Source organism: Trachypithecus francoisi, unplaced genomic scaffold (genome assembly GCF_009764315.1).
Source record: "Trachypithecus francoisi isolate TF-2019V2 unplaced genomic scaffold, Tfra_2.0 Lachesis_group5, whole genome shotgun sequence".
Classification (NCBI taxonomy): domain Eukaryota; kingdom Metazoa; phylum Chordata; class Mammalia; order Primates; family Cercopithecidae; genus Trachypithecus; species Trachypithecus francoisi.
This window is the reverse complement of record NW_022681470.1, coordinates 65,888,059-65,914,543: the sequence shown is the minus strand read 5'-3', so window position 1 is coordinate 65,914,543 and position 26,485 is coordinate 65,888,059. Positions and strand designations below refer to the sequence as shown.

General features: G+C 36.9%; 1 long non-coding RNA gene across 2 annotated transcripts in view; it reads right to left on the bottom strand.

The window, feature by feature from the left end:
• The window catches only part of LOC117074927, a 48,343-nt gene extending 25,659 nt beyond the window's left edge, over nt 1-22,684 (bottom strand). For both annotated transcript variants that reach the window (XR_004433766.1, XR_004433767.1), the window contains exons 1-2: nt 22,559-22,684; nt 4,050-4,133 (exon numbers count right to left, since the gene is read on the bottom strand). This is a non-coding gene — a long non-coding RNA (uncharacterized LOC117074927). The remainder of the gene's footprint in view (nt 1-4,049; nt 4,134-22,558) is intronic.
• Between the last annotated feature and the right edge of the window lie 3,801 nt (nt 22,685-26,485).

The following is a 26,485-nucleotide window of genomic DNA, read 5'->3' as shown; positions in this document are numbered from 1 at the left end:
ACTTTCCTCTGTGTAAAGGGACAATCAAGCCCTTGAGAAGAAGGACAGTGGAGGAAATGAATATTGAGCATCTACTAAGCAAGGCACTGTTACTAGTCGACTGGTCTAGCTATTGCCTATCCATTTGTCCTTTGACAACTACAAAGGCTAAAAAAAAAATCAAATAGTTTTCCAGCCTCCTTTGCAGACAAAGTTTACAGTGTAAGAAGCAATCTGCTTGGATCTCCTGGTTCATGGCTACTAGATTTGGCAGAAAAAACATAGAACACCCTGTTAAAGTTGAATTTCAGATAAGCCATGAATATTTAGTATAAGTATGTCCCAAATATTGCTTACGAAATATGTATTCTAAAATTGCCTTCATTGTTTATCTGAAATTTAAATTTAACTGAATGCCCTGTCTTTTATCTGGCAATCCTGTTCATAAAGATATATATTTGCATAGCTTGTAGCTCACAGCATCCCCTCTTCTGTCTTTTTTTTTTTTTTAAGACAAAGTCTCCCTCTGTTGCCAGGCTGGAATGCAGTGGTGCGATCTCGGCTCACTGTGACCTCTGTCTCCCAGGTTCAAGCGATTCTCCTGCCTCAGCCTCCCAAGAAGCTGGGACTACAGGCACACACCACCACACTCACCTGATTTTTGTATTTTTGGTAGAGACGGGGTTTCACCATGTTGGCCAGGATGGTCTTGATCACTTGACCTTGTGATCCACCCGCCTCGGCCTCCAAAAGTGCTGGGTTTACGGGTGTGAGCCACTGCCCAGCCTGTGTCTTATACAAGGATTATGATAGTCAAAGTGATCTCAGAGGTGCTGACTGTGCACTCACACATCATGAAACCTCTGACCATAAACATTGTCCAAACTCTGGAGTACTTGCTTTGTGACAGAAATAAACCTTTTATAAGTTTAAGTCATTGTTAATAGGGTTTTAATAACTGGGATACAGAAGCATTCTTGACTGACATCCTTATTTTGTGCCAAACATGTACTTTATTTTTTTTTTTGTCTCGCTCTGTCGCCCAGGCTGGAGTGCAGTGGCTTGATCTTGGCTCACTGCAAGCTCCGTCTCCCAGGTTTACGCTATTCTCCTGCCTCAGCCTCTTGCGTAGCTGGGACTACAGGTGCCCACCACCACACCTAGCTAATTTTTTTTGTATTTTTTTTTTTTTGAGACGGGGTTTCACTGTGTTAGCCAGAATGGTCTCAATCTTCTGACCTCGTGATCCTACCTCCTCGACCTCCCAAAGTGCTAGGATTACAGGCGTGAGCCACCGTGCCCAACCCAAACATGTACTTTCCTATACCTTACCTCATTTAAATATTTTAACCACCTTATGACATGGATGTTATTGTGCCTGTTTTCAGATAAGAATAATGAAAATTCAAAGAAACTAAGTACCTTTCTCAATGCCTCATAAAACTGATGGTTAATGTTTATTGTGTACTTAGTAGGTTCTGACACAGGTTGATGTGTCTACATGTACGCAATCACACAATCTTCCTAACAGCTGTTGAGAAAAGTACTACAATTATTGACAATTCTATAGATGAAGAAACAAGAGATTATGAAATTTACTCAGTACAATGGAGCTGGGCTTCAACTCATATACTGGGGTTTAGCACCCTGCACTCCTGACCACAGTGCATACTGGCCAGAGAAAGAGGTGATATTCACACTAAGGCATAGGATGCTAATGCCAGGGCTCCTTCCACTGTGTCTGCCTGGTTCCTGACCTGGATAAATGAGGAAGTACTGTATTTCCCTTCTAGATTTCCAAAAACCTTATCTCTTTAACCCTGATTGCTAAGTCTCCCTTTACTAATTTTTCCCTGTAGGATCTACGTTGCCCTAGAATCTGGCACAAATTCTGGCTTTAGGAAGGTGGCGTGAGGCACCTTTCCTCAGTTGCTCATGGGGTTGGCAGCAGGTGGCTTCTGACGTGCCAAGAACCTTGTCATTGGATTCTCCTTGTTCTCAAAAAAAAAAAAAAATAGATTCATGTGCCAAACCACCAAATCATCTGGGGAACTTGGTTCTCCAGAGGCAGTTTGTTGCCCTTTCCTCTATCTTCTTACTTTATCCAGTGTAGATTTCCAGCCTACTGGGAACATTGTGATTTGCTTCCCTCATTCTTGCTAAGAGAAATACTCTGGTGTTTCCTCCCTACTTATTTTTCTTTCTGTTGCTCAAATTAATTACCTCTTTGGGGAACCTACTTTCTAGACTCCCATCTCTGCCTAAATCGCCAAAGATAACAGATTAGTGGCTGCACTCCCCTGTGTTGCCTCTGGCTTACGCCTGACTTTTGGGTCTACTTGTATTCCCACATTACTTCTGTCGGCCTATCCTGCCTGTAGTCTAATTCCTGTTATGATAAATGAACACTTAACCTCCTAGACTGCTTAGAGCTTGTTTTACCCTGGAACAGAGCTTAGGGTTTGCCATACTGCCTTTGGACTGCTAAGAGCAAATATTTTATTTTAGGGGTATAGAGATAAGTTGTTTTATTCCTAAAACAACCCCCAAGTTCAAGGATGGGTAAGTTTGGGCATTCTGCATTCTAAATGAGAGAACTGTTTATTCAACCTTGTTTCTTGGGTCACCATTTATTGAAAAAACAATGACCTCAATGTTTTGAAATAGAAAAAATTACTGCTTTGCACAAATAGTATTTAATTTTTCATTTCTAAGAGAAGAAGAATGATCGGAATGAGAGGAATTAAAGTTCCTTAATCTCATCTTTTAAAATCATATCAAACCATTTACATATCCAGGCTCTTTTCAATTTCCGTCTGAGGTCATCTCTGCTTATCATTTTCTGTGCTCTCTATAGATAGAAGTTTATGGTCTTCCTTTTCATAATCAAGTGTGTGGCGCTCAAGTATGGACAGAGGAGTCTAAGGTGGGAAACCATTATCTCCTTTGTCCTTTAACTACTCTCTCTGTGTGCCCCTGTTTGTAAATATACAGAACCATGCAATGCACAAGTCAAATTGAAGGCCTTTGGAAAATGCTTTCTTGATTTTATCTCATTTCCTAGCAAAGCAATTGGTAATACCATTTTAGAAGTAAATGAGGTTTGATTGCAGATGGAACATCTTTACCCAAGCACTATTTTCACTTCCTAGAATAGGTAAACGTTGACTTCCCTGGTTGTTACTGAACCCCTTCATCTAATCATAAAGTTTTTTTTTTTTAATGCAATGTGCTATCCCTGTGGATTTAAGCCTAAGCATTGAGGGAACTCAAGATGAGTATAGACTTTCTGAAATACATTTTCACAAAGAACTGTAATCCATCTTCCAGAAGAGCCAGAGATTCCAAATTTCCTTGTTTGTTATGAAGTTTCCAGATAAGACTTTTATTCTAAAGAAAACCGTAGTATTTCGTATATTGTTACCAATAAAGGGGTAAAGCTTACTAATTTTTAATTTCCTTAGCACTTTCTCTCTAAATGAGGAACAGATTGTGGAAGGAAAATTTTGATAATCATAGTAGGTTGCTAGCTGCTTTGTTAGCACAATCTATTCCCGAGATTTTATGAGATCTGGCTTACGAAGTACTGGTTGATAAATGATTCAATATTTAACCATTATTTACCTGTACCATGTGGAGGAAAATTATGCTGATGGAGCTGAAATCACCGGAACAGAGATTTTTACATCCCATAGAATGTGTCAACATAGCGTTGAGTGTGAATTGCTCACTTGGGACATAAAGTGCTCCTCTTTTTAGGATCCAGGATTACATCTCAATATAAATGACTGATGGAAGTAAACAAAATGAGCCCAGTGCACTGCCTGGTGACATGTGGTAATAAAGATCAGCAATGAGGGATGGAAGGGCTCCCTTGCCATCTCTAGATGTCAAAGAAGTAGATTTTAAACTCTGTGGGTGGTATCAGTCTGGAAAATAGAGGAACATTCAAGCCATATGGAAATCAATACAGCTTCATGAAAAGAAAGATGAAAACCAGCTTTGCCTCTTTAAAGGAATGACTATGGAGGGAGCATGGTACCTGGATTCCTCCCTGGGGCCTCACTTACCTGTATATTTATTCGAACCTTTTCTTCATCTAAATCAATGAGATCCAATCTGTTACAATCTGGGAGATTTCAGTCTGAGACTTCCTGGAAAGGCAATAGCAATGCAGAGTTGATTAAAATTAGTACAGAGAGTCAGCAGACTAACACACTATTTACAATATTCTGTCTAGTATTCTAAAGAAAGCACATCAGCACAATCAAAGATGGTAAAAGTTTTATATTGAGAATGGGGAGGGTGGTAGATCATCAGTTCCTCTTCTGGTAAATCAGGATTTTTTTTATTCTGCTGGAAAATAAGCTCTACATGGGCAGGATCACTAGCATATCTTTGTCCCTTCCACCACTCCTGGCCCAAAGTAGGTTTTAAATATATATGTTTAAATAGAAAGGTAGATGATAGACAGACAGATAGATAGACAGACAGATAGATATATAGATTTGGTCTGGCTTCTTAGGAAATTTCAGAAGCAGTATAAAATTTGGAAGAGAAATATCTTGAGGGGAAAAACAACATGAAATGGGAAGTGGTAGCTGATCTTACTCTAGGACAAGCTGGGAAAAAAGGTCCAGGGGTCTGATTTCCATTCCCATTATAGGAATCCTCAATCCCTGACTGTGCCTGGGCCACTATTCTGACTTAAGACCAAGCTACTATCCTGTGTCTCATTAACCTGATGCATCTGTGGCCAAAAGCAAAATCTGGCATTGCTTTATTCATTTTTTATACATTCCCATCAAGTTAACCAGATTTGTAGTCACAGCCAATAAATATACCATACACTGGCCTTTCTCAAGGCCTGAGGCATTTTACTTGGTGTCCAGGCCAAGAATTAAAATAAAATTTCAAGCCCCTTAAACGAATTCCGGGTCTTGCAGTTAGGCTAACAAATAACATTATTCTTGTAGAATCCAGCAAGTGCCAAGGTCCTTATCCTAAAAATCTGATGACTTTGGATTTAGATAAAGGTCTGAGTTTCCTAAAGGTGATATAAGCAATACCATCGAAGATGTTTTGCCACTATTGTCTCCAGCTTATTTGGGACTATTTTTCTTAAACTTTATGAGATGGTAGACAGCTTGAAAATCATAGTGTTCTTTGCATAACACTATGAAATATGGATGTATTTAATTCCAGCATTTGAACTAGGAACAATTTTACTAGCAGAAAATGACTATATTATAGGTATGCAACATGAAATCACAACACATGTACATGCAAAAAACAGGCTCTTGAGAGAAGCACGATCTGTTGTTTCTGAGTTTTGCCATTAATATTCATTGGCTGCTTGTTCATTTGTTTTGCTGTCTGCCTCACAGACAAGCAGTAGAAACCACCAAGGTTTTAGAAAAAATTATGGAAGAAAAATTTAAAATGGAAAACATTCTTTCCATTAAGTTATTATTTTATCTAAATTGGCAAGACTGCCATTATTCAATTTCAGCAATGAAAATCCTTGGATCAGCATGCAGAACATCAGTGATCTTTGGGAAAGAAGTCTGAGAATTAAATATAGGAATTGGGATAATGTAGCTTAAAAATTCGAAACTCTGGGTCGAACTCACCTGACTTGAGTCTTGGCTGTATCCATTACTAGCTGTGTGTATGCATGTTATTTAACCGTTCTTTGCTATACCTTTCTCCTCTGAGAAACGGTTATAATGGTAACATCTTAGAATTGTGTTAGTGTTAAGTGAGATTGTATATCATTAAGGATTTTGTGATTTTGAGCAAAAAAATAAATACATTCGGGCTAAATTAAGCCAAAGTTAAGTTGCTGGAAAAACATTAAGGCTTTACACAATCCAGGAGATACCCAAGAATCAGGCATGGAAATGGGACTGAACCAAAGCAATTCTGCAGGCCCAGAAGCACAAACGTTTCCAATAGCTTTGTAACGAAACTCTAGTGTGATCATGCTCGATCAAATGCAATAGAACTCTACCACTGTTAGCGTCTTTGACTCTCTGATCGTGTTTGAAGTATCAGAGAGGGAACATCCAATTAGCCTAGATTGGTTCATGAGGTCACTTTATTAGGAGTAAGGGGCATCTCTGATTGCTGTATCCCTATAAGACTATATTCAGTGAGGAAGAAGTATTCACATGAATAAAAATGGGAATTATTGGAAAGGAGAAATGAAAGTCAAATATTCCAAAAAATGCATGTCTTTTACAGATGAAGTATGCAGACCACTTGATACCTAGCAGGTAGTCAGTATACTTTATTTAATTAATTAATTTATTTGACAGGGTCTTGCTCTGCCACCCATTATGGAGTGCAGTGGCAGAGTCATGGCTCACTGCAGCTGCAACTTCTTGAGTTCAAGCAATCCTCCCACCTCGACCTTCAGAGTAGCTGGGCCACAAGTACATGCCACTACACCAGGCAAATTTTTTGTATTTTTAGTAGAGACGAGATTTCGCCATACTGCCCAGGCTGGTTTCAAATTCCTGGGTTCAAGTGATCCATCCACTTCAGCCTGCCAAAGTGCTGGGATTACAGGTGTGAGCCACCATGCTGGTACTCAGTATACTTTAATCTCACCTTCTGACCTCATTTAAGGCAATTAAATGTTTCACACTAGGTGGAGCTGACTTTGAGTTATAGGCATTAACTTGCAGTGTTTTGATATTAGCCCAGTAATTTTTAAGAGTCTCAGAAGTCCAGATCATAGTAGTTTTTCATTTCTTTGGAATGAGAACACAGTATTCGCTCATAAAGGAACTTTGGATAGCAACTCCTTCAACAAGGATGCAAGGGCTTCCAAAGATGCAGTTTCTCAAAACCAGGACCCATAGAGGTAGCTGAGATAAAGTATCTCAGCCCAATTAACTTTTTTGGTGGCATCCAAGGACCTATGACTAGATACATCTCTGTTTCCAAAACATTCTTGATGATCTACATTTGGGACCTTTTTAAAAGAAAATTAGTTATATGGCCACATTTTTGTTCACGAAAATATGCATCCTAGGATAGATCTTTTCAGAATAAGCATGGCCACAAAAACTTGTACCCTCTTTTATCTCTGTGACTATAGACTAAATCTACAAATATCTGAAAGAGTTTGGCAAATTCAAACAATTGTGATAATTTCACTGTTTCTCCTGGAGAGACTGGGAAAACTCATTTTGTGGGCATATTTTCATTGTTGACTGGACTATTTCACCTTTGTGACTAAATTCACCACATCACCTCTGGAGTTCTTCGTTAAATTATCTCAACTCTACTGCATTTAGAATTGATTTGACGGGGGGCTTGGAGGCCATTGGAGCCACAGCATCCATATCACCAGTTTTCTTTTTCTTTTTTCCTCCTTAAGTCAAAAAGACTTTGGTTTGTCATGGCCTGACCCATCTATTCAGAAGTTCATTCCACTAACTCTTTTAATAGTCCCTTCTTCTTCAGGGCTCTGATGAGATTAAAGTCATTTTCCCCCTAGAAGCTGGAGGGCTCCTGCCATTCCCCATAATTCTCTGGTTCCAGCTAATGGGTGCTGGGGGAGGGCTGGAGGTTATTGCAAGGCTAGAGCCATGCTTTGTAGTGACTTTGGGGTTATTAAAGAGGTGAAATAGTGGGTGTTCTTCCCTTCCTCTTAAATCGTTCTTAAAATGCTGTAATATTTGTTGCTTCTTTCCCACTCTAGCCTGATTTAGGAAGCATGTAAGAGTAACCCATATTGTGCTCTATGTAAGGAGTGCTGGGAAGGACCTAGTCTTTCTATATTTATTTTCCATACCCTTGGCTGAGACCCAAGTTCTCACAATTAGTAATTTTTTTTTTCAATGTAAGGTTTTGGATTTTCTAAAATTTTTAGTAAAATAGCATACTGAGTTTTACAAGCCATTTGCATCTCATAGGAAATTTATTTCACGCTTATTAGATAACAGAATTTGAGTCAAAAAGATGACAAGAGTCCAAGTATACAAGGTCTTTGAATTCATAAGATGTGCCAGAAAAATCTCAGAAGTTGACAGCATCAGTGATCAGTTTTTCCCTAACTTTATGATATTTAATACAAAGCTGGTAACCTGTATTCCCCATCCCCAGATATTTTCTGTATTTCTCTAAGTCATGGATATCTATTTCCTATATCTCGGAAATAAGTAGTTACCAATCACTTTCATCAAAGATGTCTACCAATCACTTTCATCAAAGTTACCAAATACTTTCATCAAAGTATAAGACATATCTGTTCACTCCATGTAATCTCCTTCTCTGTCACAATTGAGAGAGGCAATTTAAACGATTTCCATAAAAGAAGTATTAGGTACTGCCAGACCACAGATACTATCAGAAAGGTGAAGGACTAAACGCTAAGTCAGATGACTGTTGTCAGCCATGATGTAATTACTAGTACTGGGCTTCCCTCCCTGGCATTAAACAAAACAAAACAAAGCAACAAAAACAAAACAAAGCAAAAATTCTAGAAAACTTGATAAAATTTTCTAAAAACTTGATAAAATATATGAAACAGCTGTTTTCAAACATTAGATGAACAGCAATACAGAACTAGGATCCCTGAGGGAAGGGAAACAAATTAGTTGAGCCCTACAATTGTACTGGCTTTCTGCATAAAGGTAATTATTGGAGCACAGTGCAGAAATGGGAATACAAGATGAGCACAGCATTCTTGCTGAGTTGAAGATAGAGCGGAGTTTAGTGAGGATGAGGAGTCTCACATTTCTTGGACAGAACTGCACAAAGAATTTTAGAAACCATCACGGGAGCTCGTTTGAGTTGGTTGCTGAATACTAAGTTGTGCACATATTGGGTAAGACTTCACAAAGGTGAAGAAAGAGCAATAATGAAGAACAACTAATGAGGAGCTATAAGCTGAACAATTCCCAGAGATAAGACTAAGATGCGTTCAAGTTCCAACTAGTCAGATTAGAGAGAACTGTGTGAAAAGGGTCACACTTTAATAGTAAAGATAAAATAAATATAGAGTGAAAACTAATCTAAACACACCTTAACAAAGATGAAAGGCTTGTTTAATGGGATTAAGATTATCCCATATATTTTAATTACTTGCCAAAACAAAACTCATTAGTATTTAAAGGAAGCAACAAAAATCCAGCATTCAAAAATATAATATTTATGATGTCAAACATCTAATAAAAATGGCCAGAATGTAAAAAAGGCAGAAAATATGACCCATAATAAAGAGACAAATCAATTTACAAAAGTAGATCCATAAATGACAAAAAGATAAAAAAAGTTATTATAAACATAAAACAGCTATTATAAATATACTCAAGGATATAAAGAAAAAAATTACTGCAAACCAGTAATGAAGGAAAAGATAAAAAGCACCTAAGGGAAAAAAGAAACAATAGGTACAGAAAAATAAACAAATAATGAACAGAAGACTTCCTATCAGAAATAATGGAAGCCAAAAGATAGTGCATAAATATCTTTAAAGTTCTGGGGAAAAAAAAAAAAAAAAAAAAACCCAAGAAGTTAACCTCTTAAATTAGAAGTCTGAAATCAGTAAATACATCCTTCAAAAAATGATAATGGCAACCTAGATCAACATAAAGGAATGAGCAGTGCCAAAAATGGTAAATACAGGAGTAATTAAATGTGTTTGTATGCATATATATATGAATAATTGTGTTTGTGTACATATACACACATATATATTTATTTTTAACTTTCTTAAAAGATAATTACCTATTTAAAGCAAAATTAATAACAATGTCTGTGGGGCTCATAGCAGACACACGAGTAAAATCTATGACCATAACACTACAAAGGAAAAATAAGGACAGAGAGTTACTCTTTAGTAATTTTTTAAATTTTGTGCGGAAGCTGATATATTATTTAAATGTAACATAGATTGTGATAAGATAGTGATGCGTATTGTAATTCCTATAGCAACCACTATTTTAAGAGGTTATCAGTTAATAAAGAAGATAATAGGAAATACTAAAATATATTTTTAGAACCATAAAAGACAAGAAAAGAAGAAAAAAGAATAGAAAGGGTAGAATAAATAGAAAACAAATATAAATCTGACAGACTTAAATCAATAAATAACATTAAATTAAATACTCTACAGGAAAGACAGAAATTGATAGATTGTATGGAAAAGCAAAACCTAATCCCACCTATAGAAAACTCCCTTTAAATATAAAAGACTCCCTTTAAATATAAAAGTAGAAATAAGGTAAAAGGAAAAAATGGAGAATGTATACCATGCAAACTAGAATCATAGGAAACTACAGGGGCTATGTGAATGAAGGCAAAGTAGATGTGAGAGTGAGAAATATTATTAAAGACAAAAGGAAATATTTTACAACGATAAAAGAGTCAATTAAAGAGGAAAGTTTAATACTTCTAAATGTGGTTGGAAAACTTGACACTTCCATAATTATAATCGAAAATTTCTAAACCCCTCACTTGGCAGTTGATAGACCAAGTCAAAAGAACATCTGTAATCCTATAAAAGATCTGAACACCATTATCGACTACCTTAACATAATTGAAACTTCTAGCATACTATACACAAAATGGATGCATATATATTCTTTTAAAGTACAGATAACATTAAGATAGGGCATAATACAAGACAGTAATAATAGTCTTAATAAATGTAAATAAGTTGGAATAATTAGGAGTATATTCTCTGACCACAACATAGTTAAATTAAAAATAAATTTTAAAAAATTCTGGAATATCCCCTAATATTTGGAAAGTAAAAATCTCAAAAGAACAAAGGAAACCTCAAAAAACCCGTGTGTCAAAGAAGAAATCAGGGAAGCAATTATAAAATATTTTTAACTTAGTAATAATACAATCATAATATATTACGATTTGTGGGAAAGACTTAAACCACTACTTCAAAGAAACATATAAATGTTTATATTAGAAAAGAAATGTCTAATATCAATGATCTGCTGTGAAACTAAAAAAAAGAACTAATTTCAAATAAAAGGAAGGACAAAATTCAGTATAAGGAAGGACAAAAATAATAATTGAAATAAATAAAACAGGAATAAAATAATAGAGAGCAATCAGTAGGCCGGGCGCAGTGGCTCACGCCTGTAATCCCAACACTTTGGGAGGCTGAGGCAGACAGATCACCACGTCAGGAGATCAAGACCATCCTGGCTGACACGGTGAAACCTCGTCTCTACTAAAAATACAAAAAAATTAGCAGGGCGTGGTGGCGGGCACCAGTAGTCCCAGCTACTCGGGAGGCTGAGGCAGGAGAATGGCATGAACCCAGGAGGCAGAGCTTGCAGTGAGCTGAGATTGCACCACTGTAGTCCATGCTGGGTGACAGAGCAGCGAGACTCCATCTCAAAAAAAAGAAAAAAAAAAGAGAAAGAAAACAATCAGTAAAGCTAAAAGCTGATTCTTTTAAAAGATAATGAAATTATGAAATGTCTTGCTAGAATAACCATGAAAAAACATGAGAAAAGGCAAATCACCAATACTAAAAATGAATGAGCATGTATCATCATAGAGACTCTCCAAACATTAAAAAGACAATCAGGTGCATTGTTGTTTTCACTTAATAAATCCTAAGCATTTCCCTTTGAGAAAAAAAAATAAAAAATATTAGAACAACTTTATTTCAATAAATTAAACAACTCAATTTAAATGAAAAAACATTCTGGAAGACTCATATTATGAAAACTGATACAAGAAGAAATAGAACACCGAAAAGCCCTATATCTACTTCAGAAATTGAATTCAGTCAAAAATATTTTTACAAAGAACACACCAGGTCTAAACTAGTTAAATTTTATCAACTATATAAAGTAGAAATAATACCAATCCAACACAAATAGTTCAGAAGACTTTCCTCCTCAAATATGAAGCCAATATTATTACTATACCAAAGCCAGACAAAGAGATTGCAAAACACACTCCTTCCTAAATACAGCTGCAAATATTCTTAACAAAATAGTAGCAAACTGATTCTACAAGATATAAAGAAGATTATAAACCACAAAATGAAATTTATACTGGAAATACAAGGTTGGTTTAACATTTGAGGATCAATGTAATTTAACATATTAACAGAATGAAAGGTAACAATCATGTGAATATTTCAGTAGATTCAGAAAACGTCAACACCAATTCATGACATTGAAAAAATAAAAGCTTCTCAGCAAACTTATGAGGAAACTAACTTAATCTGGTAAATATATCTATGAAAGCTGGAATCATACTTAATGGTGTAATGTTGATAAATTTTTACCTAAGATCAAGAATATCTGCTCTCACCAATTTTATCCAATATCACAGTGGAAATAATAAACAAAGCAATAAAGGAATACAGATTGGAAAAAAGAAGTGAGGTTTTCTTAATCCACAAATGATATGATTATGAACAAAGAACTCTTAGGTATTTGTAAAAACATTACTGGCATTAATTAATAAGCTTGCCAAGGTTTCAAGATTCAAAATCAATGTAGAAAAATCAATGTTATTTCTAAATACTAGCAATGAATAATGAAAAAAATTGAAAAAGTGATATTATTAATAGCATGAAAAATATAAAATAGTCAAAGATCCATTTAACAAAATAAGTGCAAGAACTCTACCCTGAAAAACATAAAACATTGCTCAGAAAAAATATAAAGGATCTAAAATTGAAGAGACATGTTTATGAACTAGAAAACTCAACGTTGTTCAGATATTAGTTCTCTCCATATTGATCTAAAAATTCAACTGTACTTTATTCAAAATTTCCACTAAGATTTTTAAGTTACAATTTACAAGCTGATTCTAATATTTATATGGATGTAAAAAACTCCAGAATATTCAAACCATTTTTAAAAATAATAAAGTTTCAGGACTCAAAGTACCTGATTTTAAGACTCATTATAAAGTAGTCAAGACAGGGTGATAGAAGTATAACTATAGAGGCATTGACCAATGAAACAGAACAGAGAATCTAGAACTATAACTAAAGATATAGGGCCAACTTTTTTTTTTTTTTTTTTTTTTTTGAGACAGAGCCTGACTAGCCTGACTCTGTCACCCGGGTTGGAGCACAGTGGTACGATCTCAGCTCACTGCAACCTCTGCCTCTGGGGTTCAAGTTATTCTCCTGCCTTAGCCTCCCAGGTAGCTGGGACTATAGACATGCACCACCACGCCCAGCTAATTTTTTGTATTTTTAGTAGAGATGGGGTTTCACCATGTTGGCCAGGATGGTCTCGATCTCTTGACCTGGTGATCTACCCGCCTCGGCCTCCCAAAGTGCTGGGATTACAGATGTGAGCCACCACACCTGACCAGGTCAACTTATTTTTAACCAGACTACCAAGCAAATCAATTTAAAACAGAATGTTTTCAACAAACAGTGCTGGAGCAACTTGATATCCCTAGGGAAAAAACAAACAAAAAATAAATTGCAACTTCTACCTCACACCATACATTAAAACTAATTCAGGCTGGGCACGGTGTCTCATGCTTGTAATCCCAGCACTTTGGGAGGCCGAGGCAGGAAGATCACAAGGTCAGGAGATCGAGACCATCCTGGCTAACATGGTGAAACCCTGTCTCTACTAAAAATACAAAAAATTAGCTGGGCACGGTGGTGGGCACCTGTAGTCCCAGCTACTTGGGAGGCTGAGGCAGAAGAATGGCATGAACCTGGGAGGCGGAGCTTGCAGTGAGCTGAGATCGTGCCACTGCACTCCAGCCTGGGCGATGGAATAAGGCTCTGTCTAAAAAAAAAAAAAAGAATTCAAAATAGATTGTAGACTTAAATATAAATACTAAAATTATAAAACTTGTAGGAAAGAAGGCGTAAAGGAAAATATTTGTAACCTTGATGTAGGCAATTTTTTTAGACAAGGCACAAAATTTCTGAAGCATAAAAAAATCATATTTTGGATTTCATCAAACTTTGAGTATAGTATGGGTCAAAGATCAGGCATCTCAAATATTCCTACCAGGAAGCTATCATCAGACTTTCCTCTCATTCTCAAAATAAGGGAGAGAAGTAGAGGTAAAAGAAATAAGCCTCATTTAGCCCTTTGTGCAAGCGAAGCTTAAAATATCAAACTAGAGGAAGAGGAAGAGGCAAGATTTCAGGGAAAAAATACATAAAATATATTTAGAGCAAGAGGCTATTGCAGTTTTATGTGAAGGGTGACCAGTAGACATTCCTCTTGATGAGATCGGCACCTAAAACTGTGTGGGTGCTAAAGCCACTAAATCAAGGGTTAAAAATTGTGGAAACACTAGCTCAAGTAGAAGAATTCTTGTATCTTCCCTCATCTTTTCCCCCTCCCTCCCTCCCTTACACTTTCCCTTCCTCCTTTCCTTCTTTTCTTCCTTCTTCCCTTCCTGTCTTCTTTCTATCCATCCAAGTATGTACTGAACCTCTATTAGGCATAAGTCTTTGTAGTTGAGCAAAGCAGTGCAGCCCCTGGTACATGTTCTTCAAGGAACTTATAAACCAGTTGATAAGACGTGACAGAAACATGAAAAAATAAAACAACCAAGACATATTATGATGCAGGATAATAATGACTGTAAGTTTTCAGGAGAGTGAAATCAATGTGAGTTAGCATAGTTAAAAAAATACGTGATGTTCAGGTTTCTCAATGAATTGAACGGAGCAATTTGAATAAGAATTAGGGAGTTGGGGGCAAAAGATATGTCTAGGAAGAAGCGGCATCAGCAAAGATGTGATGTTGGGAGTATACATGACAGGTTTTAGGAAAGCACATTAGACGAGTCCAGTTATAGATGAATACTCAAAGCAAGAAAAGGGGTTAGGTTTTAAAGTTAGAAATGAAAATAAGTTTTGAAAGCTAGGATGGCAACAGATTATAGGAAATGTGGCCCTATATTTAGTATACAATCACTAATAAAACCTCTGGTAGAACTTGAGAGTTCACAAAAGCTAGTTCCCATACGTTATCTAAGATGATCTTTGTGAACTTTGGAAGATAGTTTGTAAACGAGGGAAGAAAACAAGCCTCAAACTAGAAAATAACTTGCATAGATTATAGATCTAGATACTGTGGAATCAGGACTCAGGCCCAGGTCTATTGGCTTTAGGAATTAAATTCTCATTGTTAAATATAATCAACTCTATAAAGTATTCCCTGATTACTCTCACTCATTCCAATTTTATCTTTTATAGGGCACTTTACCTATGTTCTTATCTTGTTTCTGCCTCTGGCTTATAACTCTCCTAAGGGTAGGGATTGTATCTTCCATTTCTTTTCTATCTTCTATAGGGCATAGAAGAGTGCTAGACTCATAGAGAATACTCAATAAATTAGTAATGAATGAGTGAATGAATGAATGGGTGAATGAATGAATGCAGCAAGTATTGAGCTGAGATATGAGAAGGGACTGGAACAAACTGCACAGTATAACCATCTGGTAAAATGTTTAAACATACCAATGCCCAGGAGACACACAAGAGATTTTCACTTAATTGCTCTGAGATGGCTCAGGCAGTTTTTTTCTATTTGCTTTGGGTTCTTCTAAACATGGCAAAGTTTAGCACCCTTAGACTTCCCTCATCCAAAGTTGAATCCCCATACAAGTATGTTTCAGAAGGGTCTGGAGAGCCTGCTTTAAATGGAGATGTGGTCAAGTCATTCTTTCAGGACAGAAGGAGAGCATACATAATTGGGGTAAATGAAAGAAAATTGCACAGGTGTTATTTCTGTAGCTAACGGTCTCGGGTCTTGAGACATGCAGGCTTGTGACACGTCCAGAAAATACAAGAAGGATGACTTTTTTTTCCTTTTGTCTTTTTAATATTTCCAATAATGATGCCATTAAACTTCTTAGATAACATTAAACATTATTTAAGAGAGAGCACTAATGAACAATGAAATGAAAGGCTTCTGTCTGGACTGTCTGCATGGTGTGCATACCAAACAGGCGCAGCGGTGCTCATTCTGGAATCTCTGCCTGGTACCCATGTTCTCTCCCAAGAGAGCAAGAGACTGAGAAAGAAATAAAAAGGAGGCTGTGAATTTCTATATAATAATGCTGGTGAGCTATTTTTCCTTGCCCTTGCAACTGTATTCTCAGAATATGCCTGCTCTTGTGTGGTTCTTATAGTTTGGAAGCCAAGTGCAAAGGCCTGACAGTGACAGCTGTTAAAGACTCCCTGCAGATGAAAATGAAAGTCAAACTAGCATGCACATGTGAAGGGGATTATCAGCCAAATGTGTTGATTTCATCCCTGGATCTTTACAGCCAGAAGATAAAAAGCATGTTTCCTGAATAATAATGATCTCTTCTGTTTCTATCATGCTTTTCTGTCCAAAACTCCATTCTATTTTGTCATTTGTCCCTTTATTGGAAGGGACAAGGAAAAGAGCATAAATATTTCCACATGAGATGGACCATTTCAGTTTGCCTGGTTTTAGCACTGAAAATCTAGTAGCATTCCAGGGAACCCCTCAGATTAAGGGCAAACTGGGACAACTGGTTACCATAATTTCTCCTATTATTACACGTGAGATGACTGAGTTCCAAGGTCACACAGTGAAGGGCCTTCCCTAGACTGGGGGTAAAAAACTCTGTTATTGTTTTTTAAACTTGTATTACACAAACAATACACGCTTGCTAAATAATTTTCTTAAAAAATACATACGTGTGTGTGTGTGTATATACATATATATAGAGAGAGATGTGCATATAACATGAATGTCTTTTAATGACTGTACTGTATCTATAGCTATAATAATTGTGAAAAATTACATTGGGTTTCATTAAAACTATTCTATGCTGTATTCAACCAATCTGCAATGGTAATATAATAGAAGTTTGCTCCCCCCACTACCAATATACACAAAAACAAGATTTTTACTTCTGAAATATAGAGCCATGAATAATACCATCTTCATATATAATTGAGAATTGTTTGATTATTCCTTGGCAATTTCAACATCCACAAAACTTATCCTTTCAAAATTTCAACTACCTTAAATTGGGTTTTCTGGCCAGGCGAGGTGGCTCACGCCTGTAATCCCAGCAGTTTAGGAGGCCGAGGCGGGTGGATCACTTGAGGTCACTAGTTTGAGACCAGCCTGGCCAACATGGCAAAACCTCGTCTCTACTAAAAATACAAAAATTAGCTGGGCATAGTGGTGCACGCCTGTAATCCCAGCTACTCAGGAGACTGAGGCAGGAGAATCACTTGAACCCAGAAGGCGGAGGTTGCAGTGAGCTGGGATCATACCACTGCATCCCAGCCTGGTGACAAGAGCAAAACTCCGTCTCAAAAAAAAAAAAAAAAAAAAAAAAAAAAAGAATTAAATTTAAATAAATAAATAAATTGGGTTTTCCTAAACCATACCTGAGACAAGTATTTGGTGTAGGTGATTCATTTGGCAAGTCCAGTTAAGAAAGCAAGACAAAGAAAGAAAAGCCAAAAACAGATGGATTAATGAATGAGTTTCTGGTGTGAGAACTGAGGCTGAATCGCACTAGCACCTTCTGAGAGATTGTAGAACATTCTGCCCAGCTCCATGCCAGAGGAGCAAGACAGTTTTATCTATTTTCCTAATTGCTTAAGGTTCTCTTCTGGAACATGAATCCTCCACACCCTGCAAACCAAGTAAATGCCTGTGGCCAAAAAATACCCCCCAGACAGAGAGATATAGGAAGCCATCAGCATTTATGAGAACTGTCTAGTGTGACCTCTAGAGTGGACCAAGGAGATCTAGGAGGACACCCACAATATCTGCTTCACCGTCTGCTCACTTCCTTGCCTCTCTCTTCTCTGATGATCTTGGGTTCCACCTGTTACAGCACCTGTTGTTACCAATATCTACATCGCCTCCATAATATCCCCCTCTCCAACTTTCTCCTGTCTTTTTTACTGCCTCTGTTACCCCAGCACAATTCTTTACCACATTAGAACCTGCAATACATTGCTACAACTCCATTTTTTTTGTCACTCATCCCCTTCAAGTCATCATTTCCATTCTTAGCCACATCATAATCACCCCCTTGCATAGTTCCTCAATTCCATTGCCTATCTCTCTTCAAATTGTACTAACCTGGGCAAAATCCTATTCCTTAGTTAAATCCAAACTTCTATCAACTCTGGGCAACGTATCTGTGCTGTCTTCTGGACAACTATTTCATACCATCTTCTCTTTTTTAAATCTCCAATAATCATCCCCATGCTCACACTCTGCTGATTACCTTATTTCCAATTTTTTTAAGAAACCGAATAACTTGAAAGATAACTTTACCAAGCTCCCATCACAACAACCATCTCTCGACTGTATCTGTGCCCTCCTCTTACAGTTATTCTGGATACACAGCTCAGGATTCTATCTCAAGGGCTGAGCTGTATGCTAGATCCCATCCCTTCTTGCCCCCTTGAGAATATACTTGATCAATTCTTTGCTTTCCCCTACATCAGTTTTTTTCTTCTTCCACAGAGCATTTTCATCAGAATGCAAACATAGTATTTCTCCCATCTAAAAAATATCTTCTTGAGACCACATGCCTCTGTAACTTCTGTCTCATTTTTTTGCTCCCCTTTATAGCAAAACACTTCAAAATAGTCACCTACATTTACTGCCTGTAAGGTTTTCTTCTTATATTGTCTCTTAAATCACGGTCAATCAAGCTTCCATTTCAACTACTCCATCAACACTCCTCTTTTAAGTGCCAACAATGACATTCACGTTACTAAATATAATAGCTAATTTTCCCTCTGTGTCTTGTGACTATTAGCTGCATTTGAGCCAGTTGATCACTTTCTTTTCCTTGATGTATATTCCTCACTTGGCTTTGAGGACACTATGATTTTTCTGGTTATCCTCTTATTTCATTGACAGCTCCTTCTCAGTCTCCCTTCTTATCTCCATAAACTCGAAGGCTGGAAACACACTAGGCTCAATTCTGCACCATCATTCGTCTCTATTTACACTCGATTCTAACAACCTACCCTATATTTACACTCTTGCCTTTAATCAGGCTCATGGCTCAAAGCACCATATATCTGCTGGCAAGCCCAAATTTATATCTTTAGTCTAAACCTCTCCTTGATATCTGGAGTCATATGTCTGACTCCTACTCAATGACTCCATTTAGATAGCAAAAATCTATGATGTCCAAACCAGATACCTGAACTTCTTTTTTGTAATTTTTAAATTCGAATTTAAAATTTTTTATTTCAATAGTTTTGGGGATACAGGTTGCTTTTGGTTACATGGATAAGCTCTTTAGTGGTGATTGAGAATTTAGTGCACCTGTCACCCAAACAGTGTATACTGTACCCACCTCTATTGCCCCCATCCCAACCTTCTTCCCTGAACCCCTAAAGTCCATTATATCATTCTTATGCCTTTGCATCCTCATAGCTTAGCTCTCACTTATAAGTAAGAACATATGATACTTAGTTTTCCATTCCTGAGTTACTTCACTTAGAATAATGGGATTTTTCTTTTCTTTTTTTTTTTTTTGTGATTTGTTTGAGTTCATTGTAGATTCTGGATACTAGCCCTTTGTCAGATACATAGTTTGTAAATATTTTCTCCCACTCTATGGGTTGTCTGTTTACTCTGCTGATTACTTCTTTTACTGTGCAGAAGCATTTTACTTTAATTAGGCCCCATTTACTTTCATTTACTTACTTTTGTTTTTGTTGCATTTGTTTTGGGGATCTTAGTCATGAATTTTTTCCCCTAAACCAATGTTCAGAAGAGTTTTTCTGATGTTATCTTTTCAAATTTTTATGGTTTCAGATCTTAGATTTTTGTCTCTGATTCATCTTGAGTTGATTTTTGCATAAGGTGAGAAATGGGGATCCAGGTTTATTCTCCTATATGTGGCTTGCTAGTTTTCCAAGCACCATTTATTGAATTAGGGTGTCCTTTCTCCAATTTATGTTTTTGTATGCTTTGTCAAAGATCAGATGGCTGCTAAGTTTTTGGCTTTATTTTCGGGTTCTCTTTCTGTTCCATTGGTCAACTTACCTAGTTTTATACCAGTACCATGTTGTTTTGGTAACTATAGCCATGTAGTGTAATTTGAAGTCAGATAATGTGATGCCTTCAGATTTGTTCTTTTTGCTTCGTGTTGTTTGACTGTGCAAACTATTTTTTGATTCCATGTGAATTTTGGGATTGCTTTTTCTGGTTCTGTGAAGAATGATGATGGTATTTTGATCAGAATTGCACTGAATCTGTAAATTGCTTTGGGCAGTATGATCATTTTCACAATATTGATTCTTCCCATCCATGAACATGGGATGTGTTTTCATTTGTTTGTGTCATCTATGATTTCTTTTAGCAGTGTTTTGTAGTTCTCCTTGTAGAAATCTTTCACCTCCTTGGTTAAGTAGATTCCTAAGTTATTTTATTTTATTTTATTTATTTTATTTTTGCAGCTGTTGTAAAGGGGATTGAGTTCTTGATTTGATTCTCAGCTTGGCATTATTGGTGTACAGCTGTGTTACTGATTTATGTGTATCAATTTTGTATCCTGAGACTTTATTGAATTTGTTTATCAGATCTAGGAGCTTTTTGGATGAGTCTTTAGGGTTTTCTAGGTATATGATTATATCATCAGCAAACAGTGACAGTTTGACTTTCTGTTTTCCAATTTGGATGCCCTTTATTTCTTTCTCCTGTCTAATTGCTCTGACTAGGACTTCAAGTCCTGTGTTGAATAGAAGTGGTGAAAGTGGGTATCCTTGTCTTGTTCAAGTTCTCAGGGAGAATGCTTTAAACTTTTCCCCATTCAGTAGATGTTGGCTGTGGGTTTGTCATATATGGCTTTTATTACTTTGAGGTGAGTCCCTTCTGTTCCTATTTTGTTGAGGGTTTTTATCAGAAAGGGATGCTGGATATTATCAAATGCTTCTTCTGCATCTATTGAGACAAGCATATGGTTTTTAAAAAAAATCATTCTGTTTATGTGATGTATCACATTTATTGGCTTGCATACATTAAGTAATCCCTGCATTTTTGGGATGAGACCCATGTGATCATGATGTATTATCTTTTTGTTGTGCTGTTGAATTCGGTTAGTACAGTATTTTGTTGAGGATTTTTACATCTATGTTCATCAGAGATATCGGTCTGTAGTTTGTTGTTATTGTTGTTATGTCCTTTACTGGTTTTGGTGTTAGGTTGATACTGGCTTCATAGAATGATTTAGGGAGGATTCCCTCTATCTCTATATTTTGGAATAGTTTCAGTAGGATTGGTTCTAATTCTTCTTTGAATGTATGGTAGAATTCAGCTGTGAGTACATCTGGTCCTAGACATTTTTTTTGTTGGCAGTTTTTAATAATTACTGAATCAGTCTTGCTGCTTGTTATTGGTCTGTTCAGGCTTTGTATTTCTTCCTGATTTAATCTAGAGGGTTGTATATTTCCAGAAATCTATCCATTTCCTCTAGATTTTCTAGTTTGTGTGCATAAAGGTGCTCATAGTAGCTTTGAATGATCATTTGTATTTCTGTGGCATCTGTTGTAATAGCTCCAGTTTCATTTCTGATTGAGCTTATTTGGATCTTCTCTCTTCTTTTCTTGGTTAATCTCATCAATGCTCTATCAATTTTGTTTATCTTTTCAAAAAACCAGCTTTTCATTTCATGTATTTTTTATATTGTATTTTTTTTGTTGTTTCAATTTCATTTAGTTCTGTTCTGATCTTTGTTATTTCTTTTTGTCTGCTGGGTTTGAGTTTAGTTTGTTCTTGCTTCTCTAGTTCCTTGAGGTGTGACATTAGGTTGTCAGGTTGTCGTCTTTCAGGCTTTTTGGTGTAGGCATTTAACATTATGAACTTTCCTCTTAGCACCACATTTGCTGTATCCCAGTGGTTTTGATAAGTTGTGTCACCGTTATTATTCATTTCAAACAATTTATAAATTTCCATCTTGATTTCATTGTTAATGCAACAAACATTCAAGAGCAGATTTTAATTTCCATGTATTTGTATAGTTTTAGGTTTCCCTTTGGAATTAATTTCCAGTTTTATTCCACTGTGGTCTGAGAAGATTCTTGATAAAATTTTGATTTTCTTAAATTTATTGAGACTTGTTCTGTGGCCTATCATATAGTCTATCTAGGAGAATGTTCCATATGCTGATGAGAAAAATGTATTTTCTGCAGTTGTTGGGAAGAATGTTTTGTAAATAACTGTTAAGTGCATTTGTTCTAGGGTATAGTTTAAGTCCATTGTTTCTTTGTTGGCTTGCTGTCTTGATGACCTGTCTAGTGCTGTCAGTGGAGTATTGAAGTCCCCTACTATTGTTGTGTTGCTATTTCATTTCTTAGGTCTAGCAATAATTTTTTTATGATCTGAGAGTTTCAGGAAACACCTGAACTTCTTATTCAAACCTGTTCTTTCCTTAGTCTTTACGTTTCAGTAAACAGCAACCCCATTATTCCAGTTGATCAACCTCAAAATCTTGGAGCCATCCTTATGCCTTTTTCTCACATACTCTAATAGATCCACCAACAAATCTTAAAAACTCCAGCACTCCAACTATGTACAAAGTCAACCACCAGGTGGTTCAGGTTGCTATCATTTCTTACCTGGATTAGTGTTGTAACCTCTTAACTGATCTTTTGTTTCTGGCCTTTCCTCTTGTGAAGTTTAATCTCAACAGCAAATCTGAAGTGATTCTTTGCAGGCTGGGCGCAGCGGCTCACGCCTGTAATCCTAAAACATTGGGAGGCCGAGGCGGGCAGATTGCCTGAGCACAGGAGTTCAACATGAGCCTGGTCAACATAGTGAAACCCTGTCTCTACTAAAAATACAAAAATTAGCTGGGTGTGGTGGCAGGCACCTGTAATCCCAGCTACTTGGGGGATGAGACAGGAGAATCGCTTGAACCCAGGAGGTGGAGGTTGCAGTAAGCCAAGATGGCGCCACTGCACTCCAGCCTGGGCGACAGAGCAATACACCATCTCAAAAAAATAAAAATAAACAAAATTAACAAATAATAAATAAACAAATAAATAAATAAAGTTGCTCTTTCAAGATTTGAGCCAGGTCATTTTTTATTTGTTGAAAAGCTAGGAATAGTCTTTCTTTCTTCCTTCCTTCCTTCCTTCCTGTCTCTCTCTCTCTCTCTGTCTCTTTCTTTCTTTCTTTCGATGGAGTCTTGCTCTGTCGCTCAGGCTGGAGTGCAGTGACACGATCTCAGCTCACTGCAACTTCCACCCACTAGGTTCAAGCAATTCTCCTACCTCAGCCTCCCAAGTAGCTGGGATTATAGGCGCCTGCCACCACACCCAACTAATTTTTGTATTTTTAGTAGAAACAGAGTTTTACCACGTTGGCCAGGCTGGTCTTGAACTCCTGACCTCAGGTGATCCACCCGCCTCAACCTCCCAAAGTATTGAGATTACAGGCATGAGCCACCGCGCCCGGCCATCTGTTTCTTTTTATGAGGAGGAAATAAAAGAAAACCTGGGAGTATCTTTAGCTCTCACTCAGTTAAAGCTTACAAGACTTGGCATGGTCTGAGTTCACATAATCTCTATGACCTCATAATCTCCTCCTCTTTGCCCTGTTTACCACTTTGCTCCAACCACACTGACCTCATTATTCCTCAGTTGAGACCCACAGGTTCCCACCTAAGCATTTTTGCCCTTGCTGGTTATCTACATAGTTCACTCTCTTATCTAGTTAAGGAAGTTACTCAAATTTCACTGTCTCAGGTCGCTCCTGACCACCTTATTTAATACTGTAATCTCCACTGGCCCATATCCTCCCACTCCAGCCTCTTCTGAACTTTATTTTTCACCATAGCACTTATAAACACAATATTATGTTTTAAACATTATGATATTTAAACATGCATGTATTTATTTTATGTCTCATTGTCTAAAAATGAAGGCTTTATAAGAGGAAAGATGTCTGTTTCTCAGTGCCAAGAAAAGTACTTGGCATATAGATTGTTTTCAATAAATATGTTTTGAGGAGTTGATTGAATGAGGAACTGGTCTGGTGTTATGAATAGGTCTGTTATTTACTAGCTGTGTGATCTTGGAAAAGTCTCTTGATCTCTTGAAAAGTCTCTTGAACATTCTCTTGAACAGTCTATATAACCAGTATAGCAAAACCAAATTTATGGTACTGTTGTGAGGACTAATGTATGCAAAACAAACATCCTACTGCAACACTTGGCATAGATTATACGTTCAATAAATACTCACGGAATCAATTTTCCCCAGAGGTTACTAAAATTTCTTTAAAATTACAAAATTTATTTCTCCCATATTTCCCATTCTCTGCTTGCCCTCAGATATTTCCACCTCTGTGTCCTATTTTTCATGAATTTTTCTATGCCAAAAACAATCATTTACCCTGGGCTGCTCACTTGATCAACATGGATTGTTTTCCAGTGTCAAACAATCAGTTCCTTCTTCCTTTCTTATCTTTATTGTCCACCTAATTGACAGTATGTAGATAATGTAAAAGACTTAACAGACTTCAAAGAAACTTTCCCAAGAACTTAAATTTTAATTGTGAAGCTAAAATGCGGCCAGGAGTAGTGGCTCACGCCTGTAATCACTGCGTTTTGGAAGGCTGAGACGGGTGGATCACCTGAGATCAGGAATTCGAGACCAGACTGGCCAACATGTTGAAACCCTGTCTCTACTAATAATACAAAAATTAGCTGGGCTTGGTGGTACAGGCCTGTAGCCCTAGCTGCTTGGGAGGCTGAGGCAGGAGAAACACTTGAATCTGGGAGACGGGTTGCAGTGAGCCCAGATCGTGCCATTGCACTCCAGTCTGGGTGGCAAGAGTGAGACTCTGTCTCAAAAAAAAAAAGCTGAAATGCACAGTCAGATATGAAGCATGAATGACTCAGATCTAGTGTCAAGTATGTGCAAGAATGAATATTTTAATGATTACAAATTAGGGAAAGATCTCTTGGGAGTGGTAATACTTGATCTTAACCCTGAAGGGTTCAAGTAATTAATGTTAACTGCAGCAACAAACAAACCCCTAATAATATGAACTTAACAAAATAAGTATTTATTTGTTGCTTGTGTCACAGTTTGATGGAAATTGAGGGAGCGCTTTCTGGTCAGTACTGACGCAAGTAATACTGTATGGGATCTTGTAAGTATGCAAGCTATAATACCTGGCCTCCAAGATGACCAAGGGGAAGAGAGGGCTGGAAGATTTTATAGGATGATTTTATGTCTAGTCCTAGAAGTAGCAGTCATGACTTCTACCTTCATCTAATTGGTCAGAATTGGACACCAGGCCTCACACATATGCATAGGGGCTAGATGTTTTGGTGAGCAGGAGCGGTTTCTGTGAAAGGTGTATTCAGGTGGATGGAGAGGCTACTCCAGGCAAGAAGATTAGCAGGAACCAAGGTGGAAAGCCAGAAGAGAGCAGATGGTGTTTGGTAAAAAGGAACTAATGAAGAAGTGAGCCTGGTAGGAGGAGACTGGGAGCTGTGAAAGGATTATAGCTGATTAAAAATAGTATTTCCATTAAAGTAATACATATTTAATGTAAAAAATCTGGAAATACTAAAAAAGGGTAAGTTAAGTAAGTAGAATTACTCATTATTCACTGCAAAGAGAAAAATTATTATATTTGATGTGTTTGTCTCATTGTTTTTCTAAGATAGGTATTTATGCATACACACATTTTAAATTTGTAATTACTGTCTACATATAAATTTTTACCTGATATTTATCCATTAGATATTATATACTAACATTTATTCATACTAGTTAATATTTCCAAAGCCCTGATTACTAATGGCTGCATTTGTTTACTTATTTGTTTTTTCAATAAATACTTATCAAACATCTGCTAGTGCCAGGTACTATAATCAGCTCTTGGTATACAGTGAACAAATAGACACATTCTTTGTCCTCATAGAACTTATATTTTGTTTGGAAAAATACACCATAAATAAATAAACATGCAAATATATATACAATCTCAGCTTCAGATAAATGTGAGAGAGAATAAATGAGGAAGGAGTGCTTAATCAGGAAAGCTGTACAAAGGCAAATTTTGTTTGTTTGTTTGTTTGTTTATTTATTTATTTATTTATTTATTTTTGAAATAGAGTCTTGCTCTATCACCCAGGCTGGAGTGCAGTGGCGTGATCTCGGCCCGCTGCAACCTCTGAGGAGGCAAATATTAAACGAAGTTCTGAAGGGTAAATATTAGTTGGGTGAAGAGTGGAAGGAAGATGGAACAGCACATGTGAGGGTCCAGAAGGGACCTACGGGCTACTGGCCTGAATGAGAAGCCACTAACAATTTGTAAGCAAGTAAGTGACATATTCCAGGTTACATTTTTAAGATCACTTAGGCTGCTGAGTGGAGAAATGATCAGAATGAGGAAAAAGTGAATTCAGGGACACCTGTTAGAAAGATATTGCCATCTTCCTGAGAAAGATAATGTTGACCGTCACTTAAACGGGGTTGAAACAGTGGAAACATTTGTCTTGGAGACAATGGGTATATAGTTAGCTT